The 24,578-nt window shown below is 51.2% G+C and overlaps 47 non-coding genes across 47 annotated transcripts; 32 read left to right on the forward strand and 15 right to left on the reverse strand.

The window, feature by feature from the left end:
• Positions 1-753: 753 nt before the first annotated feature.
• Trnap-agg lies at positions 754-827 on the reverse strand. The gene has a single exon. It is a non-coding gene; the product is annotated as a tRNA-Pro (tRNA).
• Positions 828-1,206: 379 nt separating this feature from the next.
• On the forward strand, positions 1,207-1,279 carry Trnav-cac. The gene has a single exon. It is a non-coding gene; the product is annotated as a tRNA-Val (tRNA).
• Positions 1,280-1,437: 158 nt separating this feature from the next.
• On the forward strand, positions 1,438-1,510 carry Trnav-aac. Its single transcript has one exon. It is a non-coding gene; the product is annotated as a tRNA-Val (tRNA).
• A 722-nt stretch (positions 1,511-2,232) lies between these two features.
• Trnap-agg lies at positions 2,233-2,306 on the reverse strand. The gene has a single exon. It is a non-coding gene; the product is annotated as a tRNA-Pro (tRNA).
• Positions 2,307-2,685: 379 nt separating this feature from the next.
• On the forward strand, positions 2,686-2,758 carry Trnav-cac. The gene has a single exon. It is a non-coding gene; the product is annotated as a tRNA-Val (tRNA).
• A 158-nt stretch (positions 2,759-2,916) lies between these two features.
• On the forward strand, positions 2,917-2,989 carry Trnav-aac. Its single transcript has one exon. It is a non-coding gene; the product is annotated as a tRNA-Val (tRNA).
• Positions 2,990-3,711: 722 nt separating this feature from the next.
• On the reverse strand, positions 3,712-3,785 carry Trnap-agg. Its single transcript has one exon. It is a non-coding gene; the product is annotated as a tRNA-Pro (tRNA).
• Positions 3,786-4,164: 379 nt separating this feature from the next.
• Trnav-cac lies at positions 4,165-4,237 on the forward strand. The gene has a single exon. It is a non-coding gene; the product is annotated as a tRNA-Val (tRNA).
• A 158-nt stretch (positions 4,238-4,395) lies between these two features.
• Positions 4,396-4,468, forward strand: Trnav-aac. The gene has a single exon. It is a non-coding gene; the product is annotated as a tRNA-Val (tRNA).
• A 722-nt stretch (positions 4,469-5,190) lies between these two features.
• Trnap-agg lies at positions 5,191-5,264 on the reverse strand. Its single transcript has one exon. It is a non-coding gene; the product is annotated as a tRNA-Pro (tRNA).
• Positions 5,265-5,643: 379 nt separating this feature from the next.
• Trnav-cac lies at positions 5,644-5,716 on the forward strand. The gene has a single exon. It is a non-coding gene; the product is annotated as a tRNA-Val (tRNA).
• Positions 5,717-5,874: 158 nt separating this feature from the next.
• Positions 5,875-5,947, forward strand: Trnav-aac. Its single transcript has one exon. It is a non-coding gene; the product is annotated as a tRNA-Val (tRNA).
• A 721-nt stretch (positions 5,948-6,668) lies between these two features.
• On the reverse strand, positions 6,669-6,742 carry Trnap-agg. Its single transcript has one exon. It is a non-coding gene; the product is annotated as a tRNA-Pro (tRNA).
• A 379-nt stretch (positions 6,743-7,121) lies between these two features.
• On the forward strand, positions 7,122-7,194 carry Trnav-cac. The gene has a single exon. It is a non-coding gene; the product is annotated as a tRNA-Val (tRNA).
• Positions 7,195-7,352: 158 nt separating this feature from the next.
• On the forward strand, positions 7,353-7,425 carry Trnav-aac. Its single transcript has one exon. It is a non-coding gene; the product is annotated as a tRNA-Val (tRNA).
• A 721-nt stretch (positions 7,426-8,146) lies between these two features.
• On the reverse strand, positions 8,147-8,220 carry Trnap-agg. Its single transcript has one exon. It is a non-coding gene; the product is annotated as a tRNA-Pro (tRNA).
• Positions 8,221-8,599: 379 nt separating this feature from the next.
• Positions 8,600-8,672, forward strand: Trnav-cac. The gene has a single exon. It is a non-coding gene; the product is annotated as a tRNA-Val (tRNA).
• Positions 8,673-8,830: 158 nt separating this feature from the next.
• Trnav-aac lies at positions 8,831-8,903 on the forward strand. Its single transcript has one exon. It is a non-coding gene; the product is annotated as a tRNA-Val (tRNA).
• Positions 8,904-9,624: 721 nt separating this feature from the next.
• Trnap-agg lies at positions 9,625-9,698 on the reverse strand. Its single transcript has one exon. It is a non-coding gene; the product is annotated as a tRNA-Pro (tRNA).
• Positions 9,699-10,077: 379 nt separating this feature from the next.
• Positions 10,078-10,150, forward strand: Trnav-cac. Its single transcript has one exon. It is a non-coding gene; the product is annotated as a tRNA-Val (tRNA).
• Positions 10,151-10,308: 158 nt separating this feature from the next.
• Positions 10,309-10,381, forward strand: Trnav-aac. The gene has a single exon. It is a non-coding gene; the product is annotated as a tRNA-Val (tRNA).
• Positions 10,382-11,104: 723 nt separating this feature from the next.
• Trnap-agg lies at positions 11,105-11,178 on the reverse strand. The gene has a single exon. It is a non-coding gene; the product is annotated as a tRNA-Pro (tRNA).
• A 379-nt stretch (positions 11,179-11,557) lies between these two features.
• On the forward strand, positions 11,558-11,630 carry Trnav-cac. The gene has a single exon. It is a non-coding gene; the product is annotated as a tRNA-Val (tRNA).
• A 158-nt stretch (positions 11,631-11,788) lies between these two features.
• Positions 11,789-11,861, forward strand: Trnav-aac. The gene has a single exon. It is a non-coding gene; the product is annotated as a tRNA-Val (tRNA).
• A 721-nt stretch (positions 11,862-12,582) lies between these two features.
• Positions 12,583-12,656, reverse strand: Trnap-agg. The gene has a single exon. It is a non-coding gene; the product is annotated as a tRNA-Pro (tRNA).
• Positions 12,657-13,035: 379 nt separating this feature from the next.
• On the forward strand, positions 13,036-13,108 carry Trnav-cac. Its single transcript has one exon. It is a non-coding gene; the product is annotated as a tRNA-Val (tRNA).
• A 158-nt stretch (positions 13,109-13,266) lies between these two features.
• Trnav-aac lies at positions 13,267-13,339 on the forward strand. The gene has a single exon. It is a non-coding gene; the product is annotated as a tRNA-Val (tRNA).
• Positions 13,340-14,062: 723 nt separating this feature from the next.
• On the reverse strand, positions 14,063-14,136 carry Trnap-agg. Its single transcript has one exon. It is a non-coding gene; the product is annotated as a tRNA-Pro (tRNA).
• Positions 14,137-14,515: 379 nt separating this feature from the next.
• Trnav-cac lies at positions 14,516-14,588 on the forward strand. The gene has a single exon. It is a non-coding gene; the product is annotated as a tRNA-Val (tRNA).
• Positions 14,589-14,746: 158 nt separating this feature from the next.
• On the forward strand, positions 14,747-14,819 carry Trnav-aac. Its single transcript has one exon. It is a non-coding gene; the product is annotated as a tRNA-Val (tRNA).
• A 723-nt stretch (positions 14,820-15,542) lies between these two features.
• Trnap-agg lies at positions 15,543-15,616 on the reverse strand. The gene has a single exon. It is a non-coding gene; the product is annotated as a tRNA-Pro (tRNA).
• Positions 15,617-15,994: 378 nt separating this feature from the next.
• On the forward strand, positions 15,995-16,067 carry Trnav-cac. Its single transcript has one exon. It is a non-coding gene; the product is annotated as a tRNA-Val (tRNA).
• A 158-nt stretch (positions 16,068-16,225) lies between these two features.
• On the forward strand, positions 16,226-16,298 carry Trnav-aac. The gene has a single exon. It is a non-coding gene; the product is annotated as a tRNA-Val (tRNA).
• Positions 16,299-17,021: 723 nt separating this feature from the next.
• Positions 17,022-17,095, reverse strand: Trnap-agg. The gene has a single exon. It is a non-coding gene; the product is annotated as a tRNA-Pro (tRNA).
• A 379-nt stretch (positions 17,096-17,474) lies between these two features.
• Trnav-cac lies at positions 17,475-17,547 on the forward strand. Its single transcript has one exon. It is a non-coding gene; the product is annotated as a tRNA-Val (tRNA).
• A 155-nt stretch (positions 17,548-17,702) lies between these two features.
• Positions 17,703-17,775, forward strand: Trnav-aac. The gene has a single exon. It is a non-coding gene; the product is annotated as a tRNA-Val (tRNA).
• Positions 17,776-18,952: 1,177 nt separating this feature from the next.
• Positions 18,953-19,025, forward strand: Trnav-cac. Its single transcript has one exon. It is a non-coding gene; the product is annotated as a tRNA-Val (tRNA).
• Positions 19,026-19,183: 158 nt separating this feature from the next.
• Trnav-aac lies at positions 19,184-19,256 on the forward strand. The gene has a single exon. It is a non-coding gene; the product is annotated as a tRNA-Val (tRNA).
• A 722-nt stretch (positions 19,257-19,978) lies between these two features.
• Trnap-agg lies at positions 19,979-20,052 on the reverse strand. Its single transcript has one exon. It is a non-coding gene; the product is annotated as a tRNA-Pro (tRNA).
• A 379-nt stretch (positions 20,053-20,431) lies between these two features.
• On the forward strand, positions 20,432-20,504 carry Trnav-cac. The gene has a single exon. It is a non-coding gene; the product is annotated as a tRNA-Val (tRNA).
• A 158-nt stretch (positions 20,505-20,662) lies between these two features.
• Positions 20,663-20,735, forward strand: Trnav-aac. The gene has a single exon. It is a non-coding gene; the product is annotated as a tRNA-Val (tRNA).
• Positions 20,736-21,460: 725 nt separating this feature from the next.
• Trnap-agg lies at positions 21,461-21,534 on the reverse strand. The gene has a single exon. It is a non-coding gene; the product is annotated as a tRNA-Pro (tRNA).
• Positions 21,535-21,913: 379 nt separating this feature from the next.
• Trnav-cac lies at positions 21,914-21,986 on the forward strand. The gene has a single exon. It is a non-coding gene; the product is annotated as a tRNA-Val (tRNA).
• Positions 21,987-22,144: 158 nt separating this feature from the next.
• On the forward strand, positions 22,145-22,217 carry Trnav-aac. Its single transcript has one exon. It is a non-coding gene; the product is annotated as a tRNA-Val (tRNA).
• Positions 22,218-22,939: 722 nt separating this feature from the next.
• Trnap-agg lies at positions 22,940-23,013 on the reverse strand. Its single transcript has one exon. It is a non-coding gene; the product is annotated as a tRNA-Pro (tRNA).
• A 379-nt stretch (positions 23,014-23,392) lies between these two features.
• Trnav-cac lies at positions 23,393-23,465 on the forward strand. The gene has a single exon. It is a non-coding gene; the product is annotated as a tRNA-Val (tRNA).
• Positions 23,466-23,623: 158 nt separating this feature from the next.
• Trnav-aac lies at positions 23,624-23,696 on the forward strand. The gene has a single exon. It is a non-coding gene; the product is annotated as a tRNA-Val (tRNA).
• The last annotated feature ends 882 nt before the right edge of the window (positions 23,697-24,578 follow it).

Consider the following 24,578-nt stretch of genomic DNA (forward strand, 5'->3'; position numbering starts at 1 on the left):
AGGTCCCCGGTTCGATCCCGGGCGGAAACACTTTTTCATCACTTTAAGCAAGACTTACTAACATGCATCTGCTACCACCTGTACCCGAAACCTTCGTAATCGCCTTCACGCGTCGGACCAGAGTGTCAATTGCTCACGTCGAATAAGAAATTCGTTTGATATTGACGGCGAGCTTTTTGCGCTGACTCAGCCACTGACGTGCGATCAGTTTGCACAAAACGCGTTGGCTCGTCCGGGATTTGAACCCGGGACCTCCTGCACCCTAAGCAGGAATTATACCCATTTTTTTTTTTTTTTTTTTTGAACCTGTCTCCACTGTTAGGACACTAAGCAGTGTGGTTAGCTGCATTCAACCCCCGTGGCAATGTCTTGCAGTCCTCCAGCTTTGTTGACCACAGTTAGGTGCCTCGATAAGAGGTGGACAGGTGTCGCATCGCTCTCGCCGTCACTTGTTACCACGAATCGTACTTAACGTAGTTTTCTGCAAGCGTCAGCGTAGCGTCAGTCGAGCTAAGTCGGGCCAAGTCGCATAAGAGGAGCAACAAAATGCGCATTTCCGGTACCGGGAATCGAACCCGCGCCTCCTGGGTGAGAGCCAGGTACCCTAGCCACTTTGTTTTTTTTTATTTTTTTTTTTAACGCGTCGGACCAGAGTGTCAATTGCTCACATCGAATAAGAAGTTCATTTGATATTGACGGCGAGCTTTTTGCGCTGACTCAGCCACTGACGTGCGATCAGTTTGCACAAAACGCTAGGGCTCGTCCGGGATTTGAACCCGGGACCTCCTGCACCCTAAGCAGGAATCATACCCCTAGACCAACGAGCGCTGTGACACGGTGATTGCCAATTATTCCAATCCCTCGATGTCGTCCAGGGTGCCCTGGAAGTCTCGTGTACGCTGGCGGGATGGGGGCGGCCTTCCTGGGCTGTCGGTACCTTCATGTAGAGCTGCCGCTGGGCTCGCACTGCTTGCTGCTGAGAAAGTGATTGCTTTGCTGATATGACTCGCAATAACGACTGCGCGAAACGCCGCTATCTCGTTAGGGGTGCTACGGCAGACACCCTCTCGAGCACCCCGAAGACTTCTTGAGCCCTCGGCTGTGATGGGTTCCAGGCTGACAAAAGATCTGTCGTGTGTGCATTCGCCGACGATAGAAAGGCTGAGGCAAGTTTGAGTGAAAAAGGATGGACTCGTCGTGTCCGTCGTTTCCGTAGTGTAGCGGTTATCACGTCTGCTTCACACGCAGAAGGTCCCCGGTTCGATCCCGGGCGGGAACAGTATTTTCCTGCCTATGTCGTATTGTCCTCCAATGAGCCACTTCGTGTGTGGATCTGCCGCACGTCCCTTCGTTTTGCAAGTACCACATTTATTGAATTTTTTAGTTACGATGGCAACATCACTACAAGTTGTCTGTGCAGTACGGTGCACACAAGCAGTTTCCGTGGTGTAGCGGTTATCACGTCTGCCTAACACGCAGAAGGTCCCCGGTTCGATCCCGGGCGGAAACACTTTTTCATCACTTTAAGCAAGACTTACTAACATGCATCTGCTACCACCTGTACCCGAAACCTTCGTAATCGCCTTCACGCGTCGGACCAGAGTGTCAATTGCTCACGTCGAATAAGAAATTCGTTTGATATTGACGGCGAGCTTTTTGCGCTGACTCAGCCACTGACGTGCGATCAGTTTGCACAAAACGCGTTGGCTCGTCCGGGATTTGAACCCGGGACCTCCTGCACCCTAAGCAGGAATTATACCCATTTTTTTTTTTTTTTTTTTTGAACCTGTCTCCACTGTTAGGACACTAAGCAGTGTGGTTAGCTGCATTCAACCCCCGTGGCAATGTCTTGCAGTCCTCCAGCTTTGTTGACCACAGTTAGGTGCCTCGATAAGAGGTGGACAGGTGTCGCATCGCTCTCGCCGTCACTTGTTACCACGAATCGTACTTAACGTAGTTTTCTGCAAGCGTCAGCGTAGCGTCAGTCGAGCTAAGTCGGGCCAAGTCGCATAAGAGGAGCAACAAAATGCGCATTTCCGGTACCGGGAATCGAACCCGCGCCTCCTGGGTGAGAGCCAGGTACCCTAGCCACTTTTTTTTTTTTATTTTTTTTTTTAACGCGTCGGACCAGAGTGTCAATTGCTCACATCGAATAAGAAGTTCATTTGATATTGACGGCGAGCTTTTTGCGCTGACTCAGCCACTGACGTGCGATCAGTTTGCACAAAACGCTAGGGCTCGTCCGGGATTTGAACCCGGGACCTCCTGCACCCTAAGCAGGAATCATACCCCTAGACCAACGAGCGCTGTGACACGGTGATTGCCAATTATTCCAATCCCTCGATGTCGTCCAGGGTGCCCTGGAAGTCTCGTGTACGCTGGCGGGATGGGGGCGGCCTTCCTGGGCTGTCGGTACCTTCATGTAGAGCTGCCGCTGGGCTCGCACTGCTTGCTGCTGAGAAAGTGATTGCTTTGCTGATATGACTCGCAATAACGACTGCGCGAAACGCCGCTATCTCGTTAGGGGTGCTACGGCAGACACCCTCTCGAGCACCCCGAAGACTTCTTGAGCCCTCGGCTGTGATGGGTTCCAGGCTGACAAAAGATCTGTCGTGTGTGCATTCGCCGACGATAGAAAGGCTGAGGCAAGTTTGAGTGAAAAAGGATGGACTCGTCGTGTCCGTCGTTTCCGTAGTGTAGCGGTTATCACGTCTGCTTCACACGCAGAAGGTCCCCGGTTCGATCCCGGGCGGGAACAGTATTTTCCTGCCTATGTCGTATTGTCCTCCAATGAGCCACTTCGTGTGTGGATCTGCCGCACGTCCCTTCGTTTTGCAAGTACCACATTTATTGAATTTTTTAGTTACGATGGCAACATCACTACAAGTTGTCTGTGCAGTACGGTGCACACAAGCAGTTTCCGTGGTGTAGCGGTTATCACGTCTGCCTAACACGCAGAAGGTCCCCGGTTCGATCCCGGGCGGAAACACTTTTTCATCACTTTAAGCAAGACTTACTAACATGCATCTGCTACCACCTGTACCCGAAACCTTCGTAATCGCCTTCACGCGTCGGACCAGAGTGTCAATTGCTCACGTCGAATAAGAAATTCGTTTGATATTGACGGCGAGCTTTTTGCGCTGACTCAGCCACTGACGTGCGATCAGTTTGCACAAAACGCGTTGGCTCGTCCGGGATTTGAACCCGGGACCTCCTGCACCCTAAGCAGGAATTATACCCATTTTTTTTTTTTTTTTTTTGAACCTGTCTCCACTGTTAGGACACTAAGCAGTGTGGTTAGCTGCATTCAACCCCCGTGGCAATGTCTTGCAGTCCTCCAGCTTTGTTGACCACAGTTAGGTGCCTCGATAAGAGGTGGACAGGTGTCGCATCGCTCTCGCCGTCACTTGTTACCACGAATCGTACTTAACGTAGTTTTCTGCAAGCGTCAGCGTAGCGTCAGTCGAGCTAAGTCGGGCCAAGTCGCATAAGAGGAGCAACAAAATGCGCATTTCCGGTACCGGGAATCGAACCCGCGCCTCCTGGGTGAGAGCCAGGTACCCTAGCCACTTTGTTTTTTTTATTTTTTTTTTTTAACGCGTCGGACCAGAGTGTCAATTGCTCACATCGAATAAGAAGTTCATTTGATATTGACGGCGAGCTTTTTGCGCTGACTCAGCCACTGACGTGCGATCAGTTTGCACAAAACGCTAGGGCTCGTCCGGGATTTGAACCCGGGACCTCCTGCACCCTAAGCAGGAATCATACCCCTAGACCAACGAGCGCTGTGACACGGTGATTGCCAATTATTCCAATCCCTCGATGTCGTCCAGGGTGCCCTGGAAGTCTCGTGTACGCTGGCGGGATGGGGGCGGCCTTCCTGGGCTGTCGGTACCTTCATGTAGAGCTGCCGCTGGGCTCGCACTGCTTGCTGCTGAGAAAGTGATTGCTTTGCTGATATGACTCGCAATAACGACTGCGCGAAACGCCGCTATCTCGTTAGGGGTGCTACGGCAGACACCCTCTCGAGCACCCCGAAGACTTCTTGAGCCCTCGGCTGTGATGGGTTCCAGGCTGACAAAAGATCTGTCGTGTGTGCATTCGCCGACGATAGAAAGGCTGAGGCAAGTTTGAGTGAAAAAGGATGGACTCGTCGTGTCCGTCGTTTCCGTAGTGTAGCGGTTATCACGTCTGCTTCACACGCAGAAGGTCCCCGGTTCGATCCCGGGCGGGAACAGTATTTTCCTGCCTATGTCGTATTGTCCTCCAATGAGCCACTTCGTGTGTGGATCTGCCGCACGTCCCTTCGTTTTGCAAGTACCACATTTATTGAATTTTTTAGTTACGATGGCAACATCACTACAAGTTGTCTGTGCAGTACGGTGCACACAAGCAGTTTCCGTGGTGTAGCGGTTATCACGTCTGCCTAACACGCAGAAGGTCCCCGGTTCGATCCCGGGCGGAAACACTTTTTCATCACTTTAAGCAAGACTTACTAACATGCATCTGCTACCACCTGTACCCGAAACCTTCGTAATCGCCTTCACGCGTCGGACCAGAGTGTCAATTGCTCACGTCGAATAAGAAATTCGTTTGATATTGACGGCGAGCTTTTTGCGCTGACTCAGCCACTGACGTGCGATCAGTTTGCACAAAACGCGTTGGCTCGTCCGGGATTTGAACCCGGGACCTCCTGCACCCTAAGCAGGAATTATACCCATTTTTTTTTTTTTTTTTTTTGAACCTGTCTCCACTGTTAGGACACTAAGCAGTGTGGTTAGCTGCATTCAACCCCCGTGGCAATGTCTTGCAGTCCTCCAGCTTTGTTGACCACAGTTAGGTGCCTCGATAAGAGGTGGACAGGTGTCGCATCGCTCTCGCCGTCACTTGTTACCACGAATCGTACTTAACGTAGTTTTCTGCAAGCGTCAGCGTAGCGTCAGTCGAGCTAAGTCGGGCCAAGTCGCATAAGAGGAGCAACAAAATGCGCATTTCCGGTACCGGGAATCGAACCCGCGCCTCCTGGGTGAGAGCCAGGTACCCTAGCCACTTTTTTTTTTTTATTTTTTTTTTTAACGCGTCGGACCAGAGTGTCAATTGCTCACATCGAATAAGAAGTTCATTTGATATTGACGGCGAGCTTTTTGCGCTGACTCAGCCACTGACGTGCGATCAGTTTGCACAAAACGCTAGGGCTCGTCCGGGATTTGAACCCGGGACCTCCTGCACCCTAAGCAGGAATCATACCCCTAGACCAACGAGCGCTGTGACACGGTGATTGCCAATTATTCCAATCCCTCGATGTCGTCCAGGGTGCCCTGGAAGTCTCGTGTACGCTGGCGGGATGGGGGCGGCCTTCCTGGGCTGTCGGTACCTTCATGTAGAGCTGCCGCTGGGCTCGCACTGCTTGCTGCTGAGAAAGTGATTGCTTTGCTGATATGACTCGCAATAACGACTGCGCGAAACGCCGCTATCTCGTTAGGGGTGCTACGGCAGACACCCTCTCGAGCACCCCGAAGACTTCTTGAGCCCTCGGCTGTGATGGGTTCCAGGCTGACAAAAGATCTGTCGTGTGTGCATTCGCCGACGATAGAAAGGCTGAGGCAAGTTTGAGTGAAAAAGGATGGACTCGTCGTGTCCGTCGTTTCCGTAGTGTAGCGGTTATCACGTCTGCTTCACACGCAGAAGGTCCCCGGTTCGATCCCGGGCGGGAACAGTATTTTCCTGCCTATGTCGTATTGTCCTCCAATGAGCCACTTCGTGTGTGGATCTGCCGCACGTCCCTTCGTTTTGCAAGTACCACATTTATTGAATTTTTTAGTTACGATGGCAACATCACTACAAGTTGTCTGTGCAGTACGGTGCACACAAGCAGTTTCCGTGGTGTAGCGGTTATCACGTCTGCCTAACACGCAGAAGGTCCCCGGTTCGATCCCGGGCGGAAACACTTTTTCATCACTTTAAGCAAGACTTACTAACATGCATCTGCTACCACCTGTACCCGAAACCTTCGTAATCGCCTTCACGCGTCGGACCAGAGTGTCAATTGCTCACGTCGAATAAGAAATTCGTTTGATATTGACGGCGAGCTTTTTGCGCTGACTCAGCCACTGACGTGCGATCAGTTTGCACAAAACGCGTTGGCTCGTCCGGGATTTGAACCCGGGACCTCCTGCACCCTAAGCAGGAATTATACCCATTTTTTTTTTTTTTTTTTTGAACCTGTCTCCACTGTTAGGACACTAAGCAGTGTGGTTAGCTGCATTCAACCCCCGTGGCAATGTCTTGCAGTCCTCCAGCTTTGTTGACCACAGTTAGGTGCCTCGATAAGAGGTGGACAGGTGTCGCATCGCTCTCGCCGTCACTTGTTACCACGAATCGTACTTAACGTAGTTTTCTGCAAGCGTCAGCGTAGCGTCAGTCGAGCTAAGTCGGGCCAAGTCGCATAAGAGGAGCAACAAAATGCGCATTTCCGGTACCGGGAATCGAACCCGCGCCTCCTGGGTGAGAGCCAGGTACCCTAGCCACTTTGTTTTTTTTTATTTTTTTTTTAACGCGTCGGACCAGAGTGTCAATTGCTCACATCGAATAAGAAGTTCATTTGATATTGACGGCGAGCTTTTTGCGCTGACTCAGCCACTGACGTGCGATCAGTTTGCACAAAACGCTAGGGCTCGTCCGGGATTTGAACCCGGGACCTCCTGCACCCTAAGCAGGAATCATACCCCTAGACCAACGAGCGCTGTGACACGGTGATTGCCAATTATTCCAATCCCTCGATGTCGTCCAGGGTGCCCTGGAAGTCTCGTGTACGCTGGCGGGATGGGGGCGGCCTTCCTGGGCTGTCGGTACCTTCATGTAGAGCTGCCGCTGGGCTCGCACTGCTTGCTGCTGAGAAAGTGATTGCTTTGCTGATATGACTCGCAATAACGACTGCGCGAAACGCCGCTATCTCGTTAGGGGTGCTACGGCAGACACCCTCTCGAGCACCCCGAAGACTTCTTGAGCCCTCGGCTGTGATGGGTTCCAGGCTGACAAAAGATCTGTCGTGTGTGCATTCGCCGACGATAGAAAGGCTGAGGCAAGTTTGAGTGAAAAAGGATGGACTCGTCGTGTCCGTCGTTTCCGTAGTGTAGCGGTTATCACGTCTGCTTCACACGCAGAAGGTCCCCGGTTCGATCCCGGGCGGGAACAGTATTTTCCTGCCTATGTCGTATTGTCCTCCAATGAGCCACTTCGTGTGTGGATCTGCCGCACGTCCCTTCGTTTTGCAAGTACCACATTTATTGAATTTTTTAGTTACGATGGCAACATCACTACAAGTTGTCTGTGCAGTACGGTGCACACAAGCAGTTTCCGTGGTGTAGCGGTTATCACGTCTGCCTAACACGCAGAAGGTCCCCGGTTCGATCCCGGGCGGAAACACTTTTTCATCACTTTAAGCAAGACTTACTAACATGCATCTGCTACCACCTGTACCCGAAACCTTCGTAATCGCCTTCACGCGTCGGACCAGAGTGTCAATTGCTCACGTCGAATAAGAAATTCGTTTGATATTGACGGCGAGCTTTTTGCGCTGACTCAGCCACTGACGTGCGATCAGTTTGCACAAAACGCGTTGGCTCGTCCGGGATTTGAACCCGGGACCTCCTGCACCCTAAGCAGGAATTATACCCATTTTTTTTTTTTTTTTTTTTGAACCTGTCTCCACTGTTAGGACACTAAGCAGTGTGGTTAGCTGCATTCAACCCCCGTGGCAATGTCTTGCAGTCCTCCAGCTTTGTTGACCACAGTTAGGTGCCTCGATAAGAGGTGGACAGGTGTCGCATCGCTCTCGCCGTCACTTGTTACCACGAATCGTACTTAACGTAGTTTTCTGCAAGCGTCAGCGTAGCGTCAGTCGAGCTAAGTCGGGCCAAGTCGCATAAGAGGAGCAACAAAATGCGCATTTCCGGTACCGGGAATCGAACCCGCGCCTCCTGGGTGAGAGCCAGGTACCCTAGCCACTTTTTTTTTTTATTTTTTTTTTTAACGCGTCGGACCAGAGTGTCAATTGCTCACATCGAATAAGAAGTTCATTTGATATTGACGGCGAGCTTTTTGCGCTGACTCAGCCACTGACGTGCGATCAGTTTGCACAAAACGCTAGGGCTCGTCCGGGATTTGAACCCGGGACCTCCTGCACCCTAAGCAGGAATCATACCCCTAGACCAACGAGCGCTGTGACACGGTGATTGCCAATTATTCCAATCCCTCGATGTCGTCCAGGGTGCCCTGGAAGTCTCGTGTACGCTGGCGGGATGGGGGCGGCCTTCCTGGGCTGTCGGTACCTTCATGTAGAGCTGCCGCTGGGCTCGCACTGCTTGCTGCTGAGAAAGTGATTGCTTTGCTGATATGACTCGCAATAACGACTGCGCGAAACGCCGCTATCTCGTTAGGGGTGCTACGGCAGACACCCTCTCGAGCACCCCGAAGACTTCTTGAGCCCTCGGCTGTGATGGGTTCCAGGCTGACAAAAGATCTGTCGTGTGTGCATTCGCCGACGATAGAAAGGCTGAGGCAAGTTTGAGTGAAAAAGGATGGACTCGTCGTGTCCGTCGTTTCCGTAGTGTAGCGGTTATCACGTCTGCTTCACACGCAGAAGGTCCCCGGTTCGATCCCGGGCGGGAACAGTATTTTCCTGCCTATGTCGTATTGTCCTCCAATGAGCCACTTCGTGTGTGGATCTGCCGCACGTCCCTTCGTTTTGCAAGTACCACATTTATTGAATTTTTTAGTTACGATGGCAACATCACTACAAGTTGTCTGTGCAGTACGGTGCACACAAGCAGTTTCCGTGGTGTAGCGGTTATCACGTCTGCCTAACACGCAGAAGGTCCCCGGTTCGATCCCGGGCGGAAACACTTTTTCATCACTTTAAGCAAGACTTACTAACATGCATCTGCTACCACCTGTACCCGAAACCTTCGTAATCGCCTTCACGCGTCGGACCAGAGTGTCAATTGCTCACGTCGAATAAGAAATTCGTTTGATATTGACGGCGAGCTTTTTGCGCTGACTCAGCCACTGACGTGCGATCAGTTTGCACAAAACGCGTTGGCTCGTCCGGGATTTGAACCCGGGACCTCCTGCACCCTAAGCAGGAATTATACCCATTTTTTTTTTTTTTTTTTTGAACCTGTCTCCACTGTTAGGACACTAAGCAGTGTGGTTAGCTGCATTCAACCCCCGTGGCAATGTCTTGCAGTCCTCCAGCTTTGTTGACCACAGTTAGGTGCCTCGATAAGAGGTGGACAGGTGTCGCATCGCTCTCGCCGTCACTTGTTACCACGAATCGTACTTAACGTAGTTTTCTGCAAGCGTCAGCGTAGCGTCAGTCGAGCTAAGTCGGGCCAAGTCGCATAAGAGGAGCAACAAAATGCGCATTTCCGGTACCGGGAATCGAACCCGCGCCTCCTGGGTGAGAGCCAGGTACCCTAGCCACTTTTTTTTTTTTATTTTTTTTTTTAACGCGTCGGACCAGAGTGTCAATTGCTCACATCGAATAAGAAGTTCATTTGATATTGACGGCGAGCTTTTTGCGCTGACTCAGCCACTGACGTGCGATCAGTTTGCACAAAACGCTAGGGCTCGTCCGGGATTTGAACCCGGGACCTCCTGCACCCTAAGCAGGAATCATACCCCTAGACCAACGAGCGCTGTGACACGGTGATTGCCAATTATTCCAATCCCTCGATGTCGTCCAGGGTGCCCTGGAAGTCTCGTGTACGCTGGCGGGATGGGGGCGGCCTTCCTGGGCTGTCGGTACCTTCATGTAGAGCTGCCGCTGGGCTCGCACTGCTTGCTGCTGAGAAAGTGATTGCTTTGCTGATATGACTCGCAATAACGACTGCGCGAAACGCCGCTATCTCGTTAGGGGTGCTACGGCAGACACCCTCTCGAGCACCCCGAAGACTTCTTGAGCCCTCGGCTGTGATGGGTTCCAGGCTGACAAAAGATCTGTCGTGTGTGCATTCGCCGACGATAGAAAGGCTGAGGCAAGTTTGAGTGAAAAAGGATGGACTCGTCGTGTCCGTCGTTTCCGTAGTGTAGCGGTTATCACGTCTGCTTCACACGCAGAAGGTCCCCGGTTCGATCCCGGGCGGGAACAGTATTTTCCTGCCTATGTCGTATTGTCCTCCAATGAGCCACTTCGTGTGTGGATCTGCCGCACGTCCCTTCGTTTTGCAAGTACCACATTTATTGAATTTTTTAGTTACGATGGCAACATCACTACAAGTTGTCTGTGCAGTACGGTGCACACAAGCAGTTTCCGTGGTGTAGCGGTTATCACGTCTGCCTAACACGCAGAAGGTCCCCGGTTCGATCCCGGGCGGAAACACTTTTTCATCACTTTAAGCAAGACTTACTAACATGCATCTGCTACCACCTGTACCCGAAACCTTCGTAATCGCCTTCACGCGTCGGACCAGAGTGTCAATTGCTCACGTCGAATAAGAAATTCGTTTGATATTGACGGCGAGCTTTTTGCGCTGACTCAGCCACTGACGTGCGATCAGTTTGCACAAAACGCGTTGGCTCGTCCGGGATTTGAACCCGGGACCTCCTGCACCCTAAGCAGGAATTATACCCATTTTTTTTTTTTTTTTTTTTGAACCTGTCTCCACTGTTAGGACACTAAGCAGTGTGGTTAGCTGCATTCAACCCCCGTGGCAATGTCTTGCAGTCCTCCAGCTTTGTTGACCACAGTTAGGTGCCTCGATAAGAGGTGGACAGGTGTCGCATCGCTCTCGCCGTCACTTGTTACCACGAATCGTACTTAACGTAGTTTTCTGCAAGCGTCAGCGTAGCGTCAGTCGAGCTAAGTCGGGCCAAGTCGCATAAGAGGAGCAACAAAATGCGCATTTCCGGTACCGGGAATCGAACCCGCGCCTCCTGGGTGAGAGCCAGGTACCCTAGCCACTTTGTTTTTTTTTATTTTTTTTTTTAACGCGTCGGACCAGAGTGTCAATTGCTCACATCGAATAAGAAGTTCATTTGATATTGACGGCGAGCTTTTTGCGCTGACTCAGCCACTGACGTGCGATCAGTTTGCACAAAACGCTAGGGCTCGTCCGGGATTTGAACCCGGGACCTCCTGCACCCTAAGCAGGAATCATACCCCTAGACCAACGAGCGCTGTGACACGGTGATTGCCAATTATTCCAATCCCTCGATGTCGTCCAGGGTGCCCTGGAAGTCTCGTGTACGCTGGCGGGATGGGGGCGGCCTTCCTGGGCTGTCGGTACCTTCATGTAGAGCTGCCGCTGGGCTCGCACTGCTTGCTGCTGAGAAAGTGATTGCTTTGCTGATATGACTCGCAATAACGACTGCGCGAAACGCCGCTATCTCGTTAGGGGTGCTACGGCAGACACCCTCTCGAGCACCCCGAAGACTTCTTGAGCCCTCGGCTGTGATGGGTTCCAGGCTGACAAAAGATCTGTCGTGTGTGCATTCGCCGACGATAGAAAGGCTGAGGCAAGTTTGAGTGAAAAAGGATGGACTCGTCGTGTCCGTCGTTTCCGTAGTGTAGCGGTTATCACGTCTGCTTCACACGCAGAAGGTCCCCGGTTCGATCCCGGGCGGGAACAGTATTTTCCTGCCTATGTCGTATTGTCCTCCAATGAGCCACTTCGTGTGTGGATCTGCCGCACGTCCCTTCGTTTTGCAAGTACCACATTTATTGAATTTTTTAGTTACGATGGCAACATCACTACAAGTTGTCTGTGCAGTACGGTGCACACAAGCAGTTTCCGTGGTGTAGCGGTTATCACGTCTGCCTAACACGCAGAAGGTCCCCGGTTCGATCCCGGGCGGAAACACTTTTTCATCACTTTAAGCAAGACTTACTAACATGCATCTGCTACCACCTGTACCCGAAACCTTCGTAATCGCCTTCACGCGTCGGACCAGAGTGTCAATTGCTCACGTCGAATAAGAAATTCGTTTGATATTGACGGCGAGCTTTTTGCGCTGACTCAGCCACTGACGTGCGATCAGTTTGCACAAAACGCGTTGGCTCGTCCGGGATTTGAACCCGGGACCTCCTGCACCCTAAGCAGGAATTATACCCATTTTTTTTTTTTTTTTTTTTGAACCTGTCTCCACTGTTAGGACACTAAGCAGTGTGGTTAGCTGCATTCAACCCCCGTGGCAATGTCTTGCAGTCCTCCAGCTTTGTTGACCACAGTTAGGTGCCTCGATAAGAGGTGGACAGGTGTCGCATCGCTCTCGCCGTCACTTGTTACCACGAATCGTACTTAACGTAGTTTTCTGCAAGCGTCAGCGTAGCGTCAGTCGAGCTAAGTCGGGCCAAGTCGCATAAGAGGAGCAACAAAATGCGCATTTCCGGTACCGGGAATCGAACCCGCGCCTCCTGGGTGAGAGCCAGGTACCCTAGCCACTTTTTTTTTTTATTTTTTTTTTTAACGCGTCGGACCAGAGTGTCAATTGCTCACATCGAATAAGAAGTTCATTTGATATTGACGGCGAGCTTTTTGCGCTGACTCAGCCACTGACGTGCGATCAGTTTGCACAAAACGCTAGGGCTCGTCCGGGATTTGAACCCGGGACCTCCTGCACCCTAAGCAGGAATCATACCCCTAGACCAACGAGCGCTGTGACACGGTGATTGCCAATTATTCCAATCCCTCGATGTCGTCCAGGGTGCCCTGGAAGTCTCGTGTACGCTGGCGGGATGGGGGCGGCCTTCCTGGGCTGTCGGTACCTTCATGTAGAGCTGCCGCTGGGCTCGCACTGCTTGCTGCTGAGAAAGTGATTGCTTTGCTGATATGACTCGCAATAACGACTGCGCGAAACGCCGCTATCTCGTTAGGGGTGCTACGGCAGACACCCTCTCGAGCACCCCGAAGACTTCTTGAGCCCTCGGCTGTGATGGGTTCCAGGCTGACAAAAGATCTGTCGTGTGTGCATTCGCCGACGATAGAAAGGCTGAGGCAAGTTTGAGTGAAAAAGGATGGACTCGTCGTGTCCGTCGTTTCCGTAGTGTAGCGGTTATCACGTCTGCTTCACACGCAGAAGGTCCCCGGTTCGATCCCGGGCGGGAACAGTATTTTCCTGCCTATGTCGTATTGTCCTCCAATGAGCCACTTCGTGTGTGGATCTGCCGCACGTCCCTTCGTTTTGCAAGTACCACATTTATTGAATTTTTTAGTTACGATGGCAACATCACTACAAGTTGTCTGTGCAGTACGGTGCACACAAGCAGTTTCCGTGGTGTAGCGGTTATCACGTCTGCCTAACACGCAGAAGGTCCCCGGTTCGATCCCGGGCGGAAACACTTTTTCATCACTTTAAGCAAGACTTACTAACATGCATCTGCTACCACCTGTACCCGAAACCTTCGTAATCGCCTTCACGCGTCGGACCAGAGTGTCAATTGCTCACGTCGAATAAGAAATTCGTTTGATATTGACGGCGAGCTTTTTGCGCTGACTCAGCCACTGACGTGCGATCAGTTTGCACAAAACGCGTTGGCTCGTCCGGGATTTGAACCCGGGACCTCCTGCACCCTAAGCAGGAATTATACCCATTTTTTTTTTTTTTTTTTTTGAACCTGTCTCCACTGTTAGGACACTAAGCAGTGTGGTTAGCTGCATTCAACCCCCGTGGCAATGTCTTGCAGTCCTCCAGCTTTGTTGACCACAGTTAGGTGCCTCGATAAGAGGTGGACAGGTGTCGCATCGCTCTCGCCGTCACTTGTTACCACGAATCGTACTTAACGTAGTTTTCTGCAAGCGTCAGCGTAGCGTCAGTCGAGCTAAGTCGGGCCAAGTCGCATAAGAGGAGCAACAAAATGCGCATTTCCGGTACCGGGAATCGAACCCGCGCCTCCTGGGTGAGAGCCAGGTACCCTAGCCACTTTGTTTTTTTTTATTTTTTTTTTTAACGCGTCGGACCAGAGTGTCAATTGCTCACATCGAATAAGAAGTTCATTTGATATTGACGGCGAGCTTTTTGCGCTGACTCAGCCACTGACGTGCGATCAGTTTGCACAAAACGCTAGGGCTCGTCCGGGATTTGAACCCGGGACCTCCTGCACCCTAAGCAGGAATCATACCCCTAGACCAACGAGCGCTGTGACACGGTGATTGCCAATTATTCCAATCCCTCGATGTCGTCCAGGGTGCCCTGGAAGTCTCGTGTACGCTGGCGGGATGGGGGCGGCCTTCCTGGGCTGTCGGTACCTTCATGTAGAGCTGCCGCTGGGCTCGCACTGCTTGCTGCTGAGAAAGTGATTGCTTTGCTGATATGACTCGCAATAACGACTGCGCGAAACGCCGCTATCTCGTTAGGGGTGCTACGGCAGACACCCTCTCGAGCACCCCGAAGACTTCTTGAGCCCTCGGCTGTGATGGGTTCCAGGCTGACAAAAGATCTGTCGTGTGTGCATTCGCCGACGATAGAAAGGCTGAGGCAAGTTTGAGTGAAAAAGGATGGACTCGTCGTGTCCGTCGTTTCCGTAGTGTAGCGGTTATCACGTCTGCTTCACACGCAGAAGGTCCCCGGTTCGATCCCGGGCGGGAACAGTATTTTCCTGCCTATGTCGTATTGTCCTCCAATGAGCCACTTCGTGTGTGGATCTGCCGCACGTCCCTTCGTTTTGCAAGTACCACATTTATTGAATTTTTTAGTTACGATGGCAACATCACTACAAGTTGTCTGTGCAGTACGGTGCACACAAGCAGTTTCCGTGGTGTAGCGGTTATCACGTCTGCCTAACACGCAGAAGGTCCCCGGTTCGATCCCGGGCGGAAACACTTTTTCATCACTTTAAGCAAGACTTACTAACATGCATCTGCTACCACCTGTACCCGAAACCTTCGTAATCGCCTTCACGCGTCGGACCAGAGTGTCAATTGCTCACGTCGAATAAGAAATTCGTTTGATATTGACGGCGAGCTTTTTGCGCTGACTCAGCCACTGACGTGCGATCAGTTTGCACAAAACGCGTTGGCTCGTCCGGGATTTGAACCCGGGACCTCCTGCACCCTAAGCAGGAATTATACCCATTTTTTTTTTTTTTTTTTTTGAACCTGTCTCCACTGTTAGGACACTAAGCAGTGTGGTTAGCTGCATTCAACCCCCGTGGCAATGTCTTGCAGTCCTCCAGCTTTGTTGACCACAGTTAGGTGCCTCGATAAGAGGTGGACAGGTGTCGCATCGCTCTCGCCGTCACTTGTTACCACGAATCGTACTTAACGTAGTTTTCTGCAAGCGTCAGCGTAGCGTCAGTCGAGCTAAGTCGGGCCAAGTCGCATAAGAGGAGCAACAAAATGCGCATTTCCGGTACCGGGAATCGAACCCGCGCCTCCTGGGTGAGAGCCAGGTACCCTAGCCACTTTGTTTTTTTTTATTTTTTTTTTTAACGCGTCGGACCAGAGTGTCAATTGCTCACATCGAATAAGAAGTTCATTTGATATTGACGGCGAGCTTTTTGCGCTGACTCAGCCACTGACGTGCGATCAGTTTGCACAAAACGCTAGGGCTCGTCCGGGATTTGAACCCGGGACCTCCTGCACCCTAAGCAGGAATCATACCCCTAGACCAACGAGCGCTGTGACACGGTGATTGCCAATTATTCCAATCCCTCGATGTCGTCCAGGGTGCCCTGGAAGTCTCGTGTACGCTGGCGGGATGGGGGCGGCCTTCCTGGGCTGTCGGTACCTTCATGTAGAGCTGCCGCTGGGCTCGCACTGCTTGCTGCTGAGAAAGTGATTGCTTTGCTGATATGACTCGCAATAACGACTGCGCGAAACGCCGCTATCTCGTTAGGGGTGCTACGGCAGACACCCTCTCGAGCACCCCGAAGACTTCTTGAGCCCTCGGCTGTGATGGGTTCCAGGCTGACAAAAGATCTGTCGGTGTGCATTCGCCGACGATAGAAAGGCTGAGGCAAGTTTGAGTGAAAAAGGATGGACTCGTCGTGTCCGTCGTTTCCGTAGTGTAGCGGTTATCACGTCTGCTTCACACGCAGAAGGTCCCCGGTTCGATCCCGGGCGGGAACAGTATTTTCCTGCCTATGTCGTATTGTCCTCCAATGAGCCACTTCGTGTGTGGATCTGCCGCACGTCCCTTCGTTTTGCAAGTACCACATTTATTGAATTTTTTAGTTACGATGGCAACATCACTACAAGTTGTCTGTGCAGTACGGTGCACACAAGCAGTTTCCGTGGTGTAGCGGTTATCACGTCTGCCTAACACGCAGAAGGTCCCCGGTTCGATCCCGGGCGGAAACACTTTTTCATCACTTTAAGCAAGACTTACTAACATGCATCTGCTACCACCTGTACCCGAAACCTTCGTAATCGCCTTCACGCGTCGGACCAGAGTGTCAATTGCTCACGTCGAATAAGAAATTCGTTTGATATTGACGGCGAGCTTTTTGCGCTGACTCAGCCACTGACGTGCGATCAGTTTGCACAAAACGCGTTGGCTCGTCCGGGATTTGAACCCGGGACCTCCTGCACCCTAAGCAGGAATTATACCCATTTTTTTTTTTTTTTTTTTTGAACCTGTCTCCACTGTTAGGACACTAAGCAGTGTGGTTAGCTGCATTCAACCCCCGTGGCAATGTCTTGCAGTCCTCCAGCTTTGTTGACCACAGTTAGGTGCCTCGATAAGAGGTGGACAGGTGTCGCATCGCTCTCGCCGTCACTTGTTACCACGAATCGTACTTAACGTAGTTTTCTGCAAGCGTCAGCGTAGCGTCAGTCGAGCTAAGTCGGGCCAAGTCGCATAAGAGGAGCAACAAAATGCGCATTTCCGGTACCGGGAATCGAACCCGCGCCTCCTGGGTGAGAGCCAGGTACCCTAGCCACTTTGTTTTTTTTTATTTTTTTTTTTAACGCGTCGGACCAGAGTGTCAATTGCTCACATCGAATAAGAAGTTCATTTGATATTGACGGCGAGCTTTTTGCGCTGACTCAGCCACTGACGTGCGATCAGTTTGCACAAAACGCTAGGGCTCGTCCGGGATTTGAACCCGGGACCTCCTGCACCCTAAGCAGGAATCATACCCCTAGACCAACGAGCGCTGTGACACGGTGATTGCCAATTATTCCAATCCCTCGATGTCGTCCAGGGTGCCCTGGAAGTCTCGTGTACGCTGGCGGGATGGGGGCGGCCTTCCTGGGCTGTCGGTACCTTCATGTAGAGCTGCCGCTGGGCTCGCACTGCTTGCTGCTGAGAAAGTGATTGCTTTGCTGATATGACTCGCAATAACGACTGCGCGAAACGCCGCTATCTCGTTAGGGGTGCTACGGCAGACACCCTCTCGAGCACCCCGAAGACTTCTTGAGCCCTCGGCTGTGATGGGTTCCAGGCTGACAAAAGATCTGTCGTGTGTGCATTCGCCGACGATAGAAAGGCTGAGGCAAGTTTGAGTGAAAAAGGATGGACTCGTCGTGTCCGTCGTTTCCGTAGTGTAGCGGTTATCACGTCTGCTTCACACGCAGAAGGTCCCCGGTTCGATCCCGGGCGGGAACAGTATTTTCCTGCCTATGTCGTATTGTCCTCCAATGAGCCACTTCGTGTGTGGATCTGCCGCACGTCCCTTCGTTTTGCAAGTACCACATTTATTGAATTTTTTAGTTACGATGGCAACACTACAAGTTGTCTGTGCAGTACGGTGCACACAAGCAGTTTCCGTGGTGTAGCGGTTATCACGTCTGCCTAACACGCAGAAGGTCCCCGGTTCGATCCCGGGCGGAAACACTTTTTCATCACTTTAAGCAAGACTTACTAACATGCATCTGCTACCACCTGTACCCGAAACCTTCGTAATCGCCTTCACGCGTCGGACCAGAGTGTCAATTGCTCACGTCGAATAAGAAATTCGTTTGATATTGACGGCGAGCTTTTTGCGCTGACTCAGCCACTGACGTGCGATCAGTTTGCACAAAACGCGTTGGCTCGTCCGGGATTTGAACCCGGGACCTCCTGCACCCTAAGCAGGAATTATACCCATTTTTTTTTTTTTTTTTTTTGAACCTGTCTCCACTGTTAGGACACTAAGCAGTGTGGTTAGCTGCATTCAACCCCCGTGGCAATGTCTTGCAGTCCTCCAGCTTTGTTGACCACAGTTAGGTGCCTCGATAAGAGGTGGACAGGTGTCGCATCGCTCTCGCCGTCACTTGTTACCACGAATCGTACTTAACGTAGTTTTCTGCAAGCGTCAGCGTAGCGTCAGTCGAGCTAAGTCGGGCCAAGTCGCATAAGAGGAAGCAACAAAATGCGCATTTCCGGTACCGGGAATCGAACCCGCGCCTCCTGGGTGAGAGCCAGGTACCCTAGCCACTTTGTTTTTTTTTATTTTTTTTTTAACGCGTCGGACCAGAGTGTCAATTGCTCACATCGAATAAGAAGTTCATTTGATATTGACGGCGAGCTTTTTGCGCTGACTCAGCCACTGACGTGCGATCAGTTTGCACAAAACGCTAGGCTCGTCCGGGATTTGAACCCGGGACCTCCTGCACCCTAAGCAGGAATCATACCCCTTTTTTTTTTTTTTTTTTTTTTTTTTTTTTTTTTTTTTTTTTTTTTGACCCCTGGTTTACGAGACCAGTGCTCTACCACTTTTTTTTTTTTTTTTTTTTTTTTTTTTTTTATAAACCACTTTTTTTTTTTTCCTTTTTTTTTTAAACTGCACCCAAAGCAGGAATCATACCCCTTTTTTTTTTTTTTATTACAGTACTGAAATTAAAATCCTAAAAACATGACTATATAATGTAGACTGCTGACTAAAATAAAGATTAGAGCACCCCGAAGACTTCTTGAGCCCTCGGCTGTGATGGGTTCCAGGCTGACAAAAGATCTGTCGTGTGTGCATTCGCCGACGATAGAAAGGCTGAGGCAAGTTTGAGTGAAAAAGGATGGACTCGTCGTGTCCGTCGTTTCCGTAGTGTAGCGGTTATCACGTCTGCTTCACACGCAGAAGGTCCCCGGTTCGATCCCGGGCGGGAACAGTATTTTCCTGCCTATGTCGTATTGTCCTCCAATGAGCCACTTCGTGTGTGGATCTGCCGCACGTCCCTTCGTTTTGCAAGTACCACATTTATTGAATTTTTTAGTTACGATGGCAACATCACTACAAGTTGTCTGTGCAGTACGGTGCACACAAGCAGTTTCCGTGGTGTAGCGGTTATCACGTCTGCCTAACACGCAGAAGGTCCCCGGTTCGATCCCGGGCGGAAACACTTTTTCATCACTTTAAGCAAGACTTACTAACATGCATCTGCTACCACCTGTACCCGAAACCTTCGTAATCGCCTTCACGCGTCGGACCAGAGTGTCAATTGCTCACGTCGAATAAGAAATTCGTTTGATATTGACGGCGAGCTTTTTGCGCTGACTCAGCCACTGACGTGCGATCAGTTTGCACAAAACGCGTTGGCTCGTCCGGGATTTGAACCCGGGACCTCCTGCACCCTAAGCAGGAATTATACCCATTTTTTTTTTTTTTTTTTTGAACCTGTCTCCACTGTTAGGACACTAAGCAGTGTGGTTAGCTGCATTCAACCCCCGTGGCAATGTCTTGCAGTCCTCCAGCTTTGTTGACCACAGTTAGGTGCCTCGATAAGAGGTGGACAGGTGTCGCATCGCTCTCGCCGTCACTTGTTACCACGAATCGTACTTAACGTAGTTTTCTGCAAGCGTCAGCGTAGCGTCAGTCGAGCTAAGTCGGGCCAAGTCGCATAAGAGGAGCAACAAAATGCGCATTTCCGGTACCGGGAATCGAACCCGCGCCTCCTGGGTGAGAGCCAGGTACCCTAGCCACTTTGTTTTTTTTTATTTTTTTTTTTAACGCGTCGGACCAGAGTGTCAATTGCTCACATCGAATAAGAAGTTCATTTGATATTGACGGCGAGCTTTTTGCGCTGACTCAGCCACTGACGTGCGATCAGTTTGCACAAAACGCTAGGGCTCGTCCGGGATTTGAACCCGGGACCTCCTGCACCCTAAGCAGGAATCATACCCCTAGACCAACGAGCGCTGTGACACGGTGATTGCCAATTATTCCAATCCCTCGATGTCGTCCAGGGTGCCCTGGAAGTCTCGTGTACGCTGGCGGGATGGGGGCGGCCTTCCTGGGCTGTCGGTACCTTCATGTAGAGCTGCCGCTGGGCTCGCACTGCTTGCTGCTGAGAAAGTGATTGCTTTGCTGATATGACTCGCAATAACGACTGCGCGAAACGCCGCTATCTCGTTAGGGGTGCTACGGCAGACACCCTCTCGAGCACCCCGAAGACTTCTTGAGCCCTCGGCTGTGATGGGTTCCAGGCTGACAAAAGATCTGTCGTGTGTGCATTCGCCGACGATAGAAAGGCTGAGGCAAGTTTGAGTGAAAAAGGATGGACTCGTCGTGTCCGTCGTTTCCGTAGTGTAGCGGTTATCACGTCTGCTTCACACGCAGAAGGTCCCCGGTTCGATCCCGGGCGGGAACAGTATTTTCCTGCCTATGTCGTATTGTCCTCCAATGAGCCACTTCGTGTGTGGATCTGCCGCACGTCCCTTCGTTTTGCAAGTACCACATTTATTGAATTTTTTAGTTACGATGGCAACATCACTACAAGTTGTCTGTGCAGTACGGTGCACACAAGCAGTTTCCGTGGTGTAGCGGTTATCACGTCTGCCTAACACGCAGAAGGTCCCCGGTTCGATCCCGGGCGGAAACACTTTTTCATCACTTTAAGCAAGACTTACTAACATGCATCTGCTACCACCTGTACCCGAAACCTTCGTAATCGCCTTCACGCGTCGGACCAGAGTGTCAATTGCTCACGTCGAATAAGAAATTCGTTTGATATTGACGGCGAGCTTTTTGCGCTGACTCAGCCACTGACGTGCGATCAGTTTGCACAAAACGCGTTGGCTCGTCCGGGATTTGAACCCGGGACCTCCTGCACCCTAAGCAGGAATTATACCCATTTTTTTTTTTTTTTTTTTTTGAACCTGTCTCCACTGTTAGGACACTAAGCAGTGTGGTTAGCTGCATTCAACCCCCGTGGCAATGTCTTGCAGTCCTCCAGCTTTGTTGACCACAGTTAGGTGCCTCGATAAGAGGTGGACAGGTGTCGCATCGCTCTCGCCGTCACTTGTTACCACGAATCGTACTTAACGTAGTTTTCTGCAAGCGTCAGCGTAGCGTCAGTCGAGCTAAGTCGGGCCAAGTCGCATAAGAGGAGCAACAAAATGCGCATTTCCGGTACCGGGAATCGAACCCGCGCCTCCTGGGTGAGAGCCAGGTACCCTAGCCACTTTTTTTTTTTTTATTTTTTTTTTTTAACGCGTCGGACCAGAGTGTCAATTGCTCACATCGAATAAGAAGTTCATTTGATATTGACGGCGAGCTTTTTGCGCTGACTCAGCCACTGACGTGCGATCAGTTTGCACAAAACGCTAGGGCTCGTCCGGGATTTGAACCCGGGACCTCCTGCACCCTAAGCAGGAATCATACCCCTAGACCAACGAGCGCTGTGACACGGTGATTGCCAATTATTCCAATCCCTCGATGTCGTCCAGGGTGCCCTGGAAGTCTCGTGTACGCTGGCGGGATGGGGGCGGCCTTCCTGGGCTGTCGGTACCTTCATGTAGAGCTGCCGCTGGGCTCGCACTGCTTGCTGCTGAGAAAGTGATTGCTTTGCTGATATGACTCGCAATAACGACTGCGCGAAACGCCGCTATCTCGTTAGGGGTGCTACGGCAGACACCCTCTCGAGCACCCCGAAGACTTCTTGAGCCCTCGGCTGTGATGGGTTCCAGGCTGACAAAAGATCTGTCGTGTGTGCATTCGCCGACGATAGAAAGGCTGAGGCAAGTTTGAGTGAAAAAGGATGGACTCGTCGTGTCCGTCGTTTCCGTAGTGTAGCGGTTATCACGTCTGCTTCACACGCAGAAGGTCCCCGGTTCGATCCCGGGCGGGAACAGTATTTTCCTGCCTATGTCGTATTGTCCTCCAATGAGCCACTTCGTGTGTGGATCTGCCGCACGTCCCTTCGTTTTGCAAGTACCACATTTATTGAATTTTTTAGTTACGATGGCAACATCACTACAAGTTGTCTGTGCAGTACGGTGCACACAAGCAGTTTCCGTGGTGTAGCGGTTATCACGTCTGCCTAACACGCAGAAGGTCCCCGGTTCGATCCCGGGCGGAAACACTTTTTCATCACTTTAAGCAAGACTTACTAACATGCATCTGCTACCACCTGTACCCGAAACCTTCGTAATCGCCTTCACGCGTCGGACCAGAGTGTCAATTGCTCACGTCGAATAAGAAATTCGTTTGATATTGACGGCGAGCTTTTTGCGCTGACTCAGCCACTGACGTGCGATCAGTTTGCACAAAACGCGTTGGCTCGTCCGGGATTTGAACCCGGGACCTCCTGCACCCTAAGCAGGAATTATACCCATTTTTTTTTTTTTTTTTTTGAACCTGTCTCCACTGTTAGGACACTAAGCAGTGTGGTTAGCTGCATTCAACCCCCGTGGCAATGTCTTGCAGTCCTCCAGCTTTGTTGACCACAGTTAGGTGCCTCGATAAGAGGTGGACAGGTGTCGCATCGCTCTCGCCGTCACTTGTTACCACGAATCGTACTTAACGTAGTTTTCTGCAAGCGTCAGCGTAGCGTCAGTCGAGCTAAGTCGGGCCAAGTCGCATAAGAGGAGCAACAAAATGCGCATTTCCGGTACCGGGAATCGAACCCGCGCCTCCTGGGTGAGAGCCAGGTACCCTAGCCACTTTTTTTTTTTTTATTTTTTTTTTTAACGCGTCGGACCAGAGTGTCAATTGCTCACATCGAATAAGAAGTTCATTTGATATTGACGGCGAGCTTTTTGCGCTGACTCAGCCACTGACGTGCGATCAGTTTGCACAAAACGCTAGGGCTCGTCCGGGATTTGAACCCGGGACCTCCTGCACCCTAAGCAGGAATCATACCCCTAGACCAACGAGCGCTGTGACACGGTGATTGCCAATTATTCCAATCCCTCGATGTCGTCCAGGGTGCCCTGGAAGTCTCGTGTACGCTGGCGGGATGGGGGCGGCCTTCCTGGGCTGTCGGTACCTTCATGTAGAGCTGCCGCTGGGCTCGCACTGCTTGCTGCTGAGAAAGTGATTGCTTTGCTGATATGACTCGCAATAACGACTGCGCGAAACGCCGCTATCTCGTTAGGGGTGCTACGGCAGACACCCTCTCGAGCACCCCGAAGACTTCTTGAGCCCTCGGCTGTGATGGGTTCCAGGCTGACAAAAGATCTGTCGTGTGTGCATTCGCCGACGATAGAAAGGCTGAGGCAAGTTTGAGTGAAAAAGGATGGACTCGTCGTGTCCGTCGTTTCCGTAGTGTAGCGGTTATCACGTCTGCTTCACACGCAGAAGGTCCCCGGTTCGATCCCGGGCGGGAACAGTATTTTCCTGCCTATGTCGTATTGTCCTCCAATGAGCCACTTCGTGTGTGGATCTGCCGCACGTCCCTTCGTTTTGCAAGTACCACATTTATTGAAATTTTTAGTTACGATGGCAACATCACTACAAGTTGTCTGTGCAGTACGGTGCACACAAGCAGTTTCCGTGGTGTAGCGGTTATCACGTCTGCCTAACACGCAGAAGGTCCCCGGTTCGATCCCGGGCGGAAACACTTTTTCATCACTTTAAGCAAGACTTACTAACATGCATCTGCTACCACCTGTACCCGAAACCTTCGTAATCGCCTTCACGCGTCGGACCAGAGTGTCAATTGCTCACGTCGAATAAGAAATTCGTTTGATATTGACGGCGAGCTTTTTGCGCTGACTCAGCCACTGACGTGCGATCAGTTTGCACAAAACGCGTTGGCTCGTCCGGGATTTGAACCCGGGACCTCCTGCACCCTAAGCAGGAATTATACCCATTTTTTTTTTTTTTTTTTTTGAACCTGTCTCCACTGTTAGGACACTAAGCAGTGTGGTTAGCTGCATTCAACCCCCGTGGCAATGTCTTGCAGTCCTCCAGCTTTGTTGACCACAGTTAGGTGCCTCGATAAGAGGTGGACAGGTGTCGCATCGCTCTCGCCGTCACTTGTTACCACGAATCGTACTTAACGTAGTTTTTCTGCAAGCGTCAGCGTAGCGTCAGTCGAGCTAAGTCGGGCCAAGTCGCATAAGAGGAGCAACAAAATGCGCATTTCCGGTACCGGGAATCGAACCCGCGCCTCCTGGGTGAGAGCCAGGTACCCTAGCCACTTTTTTTTTTTTTATTTTTTTTTTTTAACGCGTCGGACCAGAGTGTCAATTGCTCACATCGAATAAGAAGTTCATTTGATATTGACTTCGAGCTTTTTGCGCTGACTCAGCCACTGACGTGCGATCAGTTTGCACAAAACGCTAGGGCTCGTCCGGGATTTGAACCCGGGACTTCCTGCACCCTAAGCAGGAATCATACCCCTAGACCAACGAGCGCTGTGACACGGTGATTGCCAATTATTCCAATCCCTCGATGTCGTCCAGGGTGCCCTGGAAGTCTCGTGTACGCTGGCGGGATG

This window comes from Schistocerca piceifrons, unplaced genomic scaffold (genome assembly GCF_021461385.2).
Source record: "Schistocerca piceifrons isolate TAMUIC-IGC-003096 unplaced genomic scaffold, iqSchPice1.1 HiC_scaffold_534, whole genome shotgun sequence".
In the NCBI taxonomy this organism is placed as follows: domain Eukaryota; kingdom Metazoa; phylum Arthropoda; class Insecta; order Orthoptera; family Acrididae; genus Schistocerca; species Schistocerca piceifrons.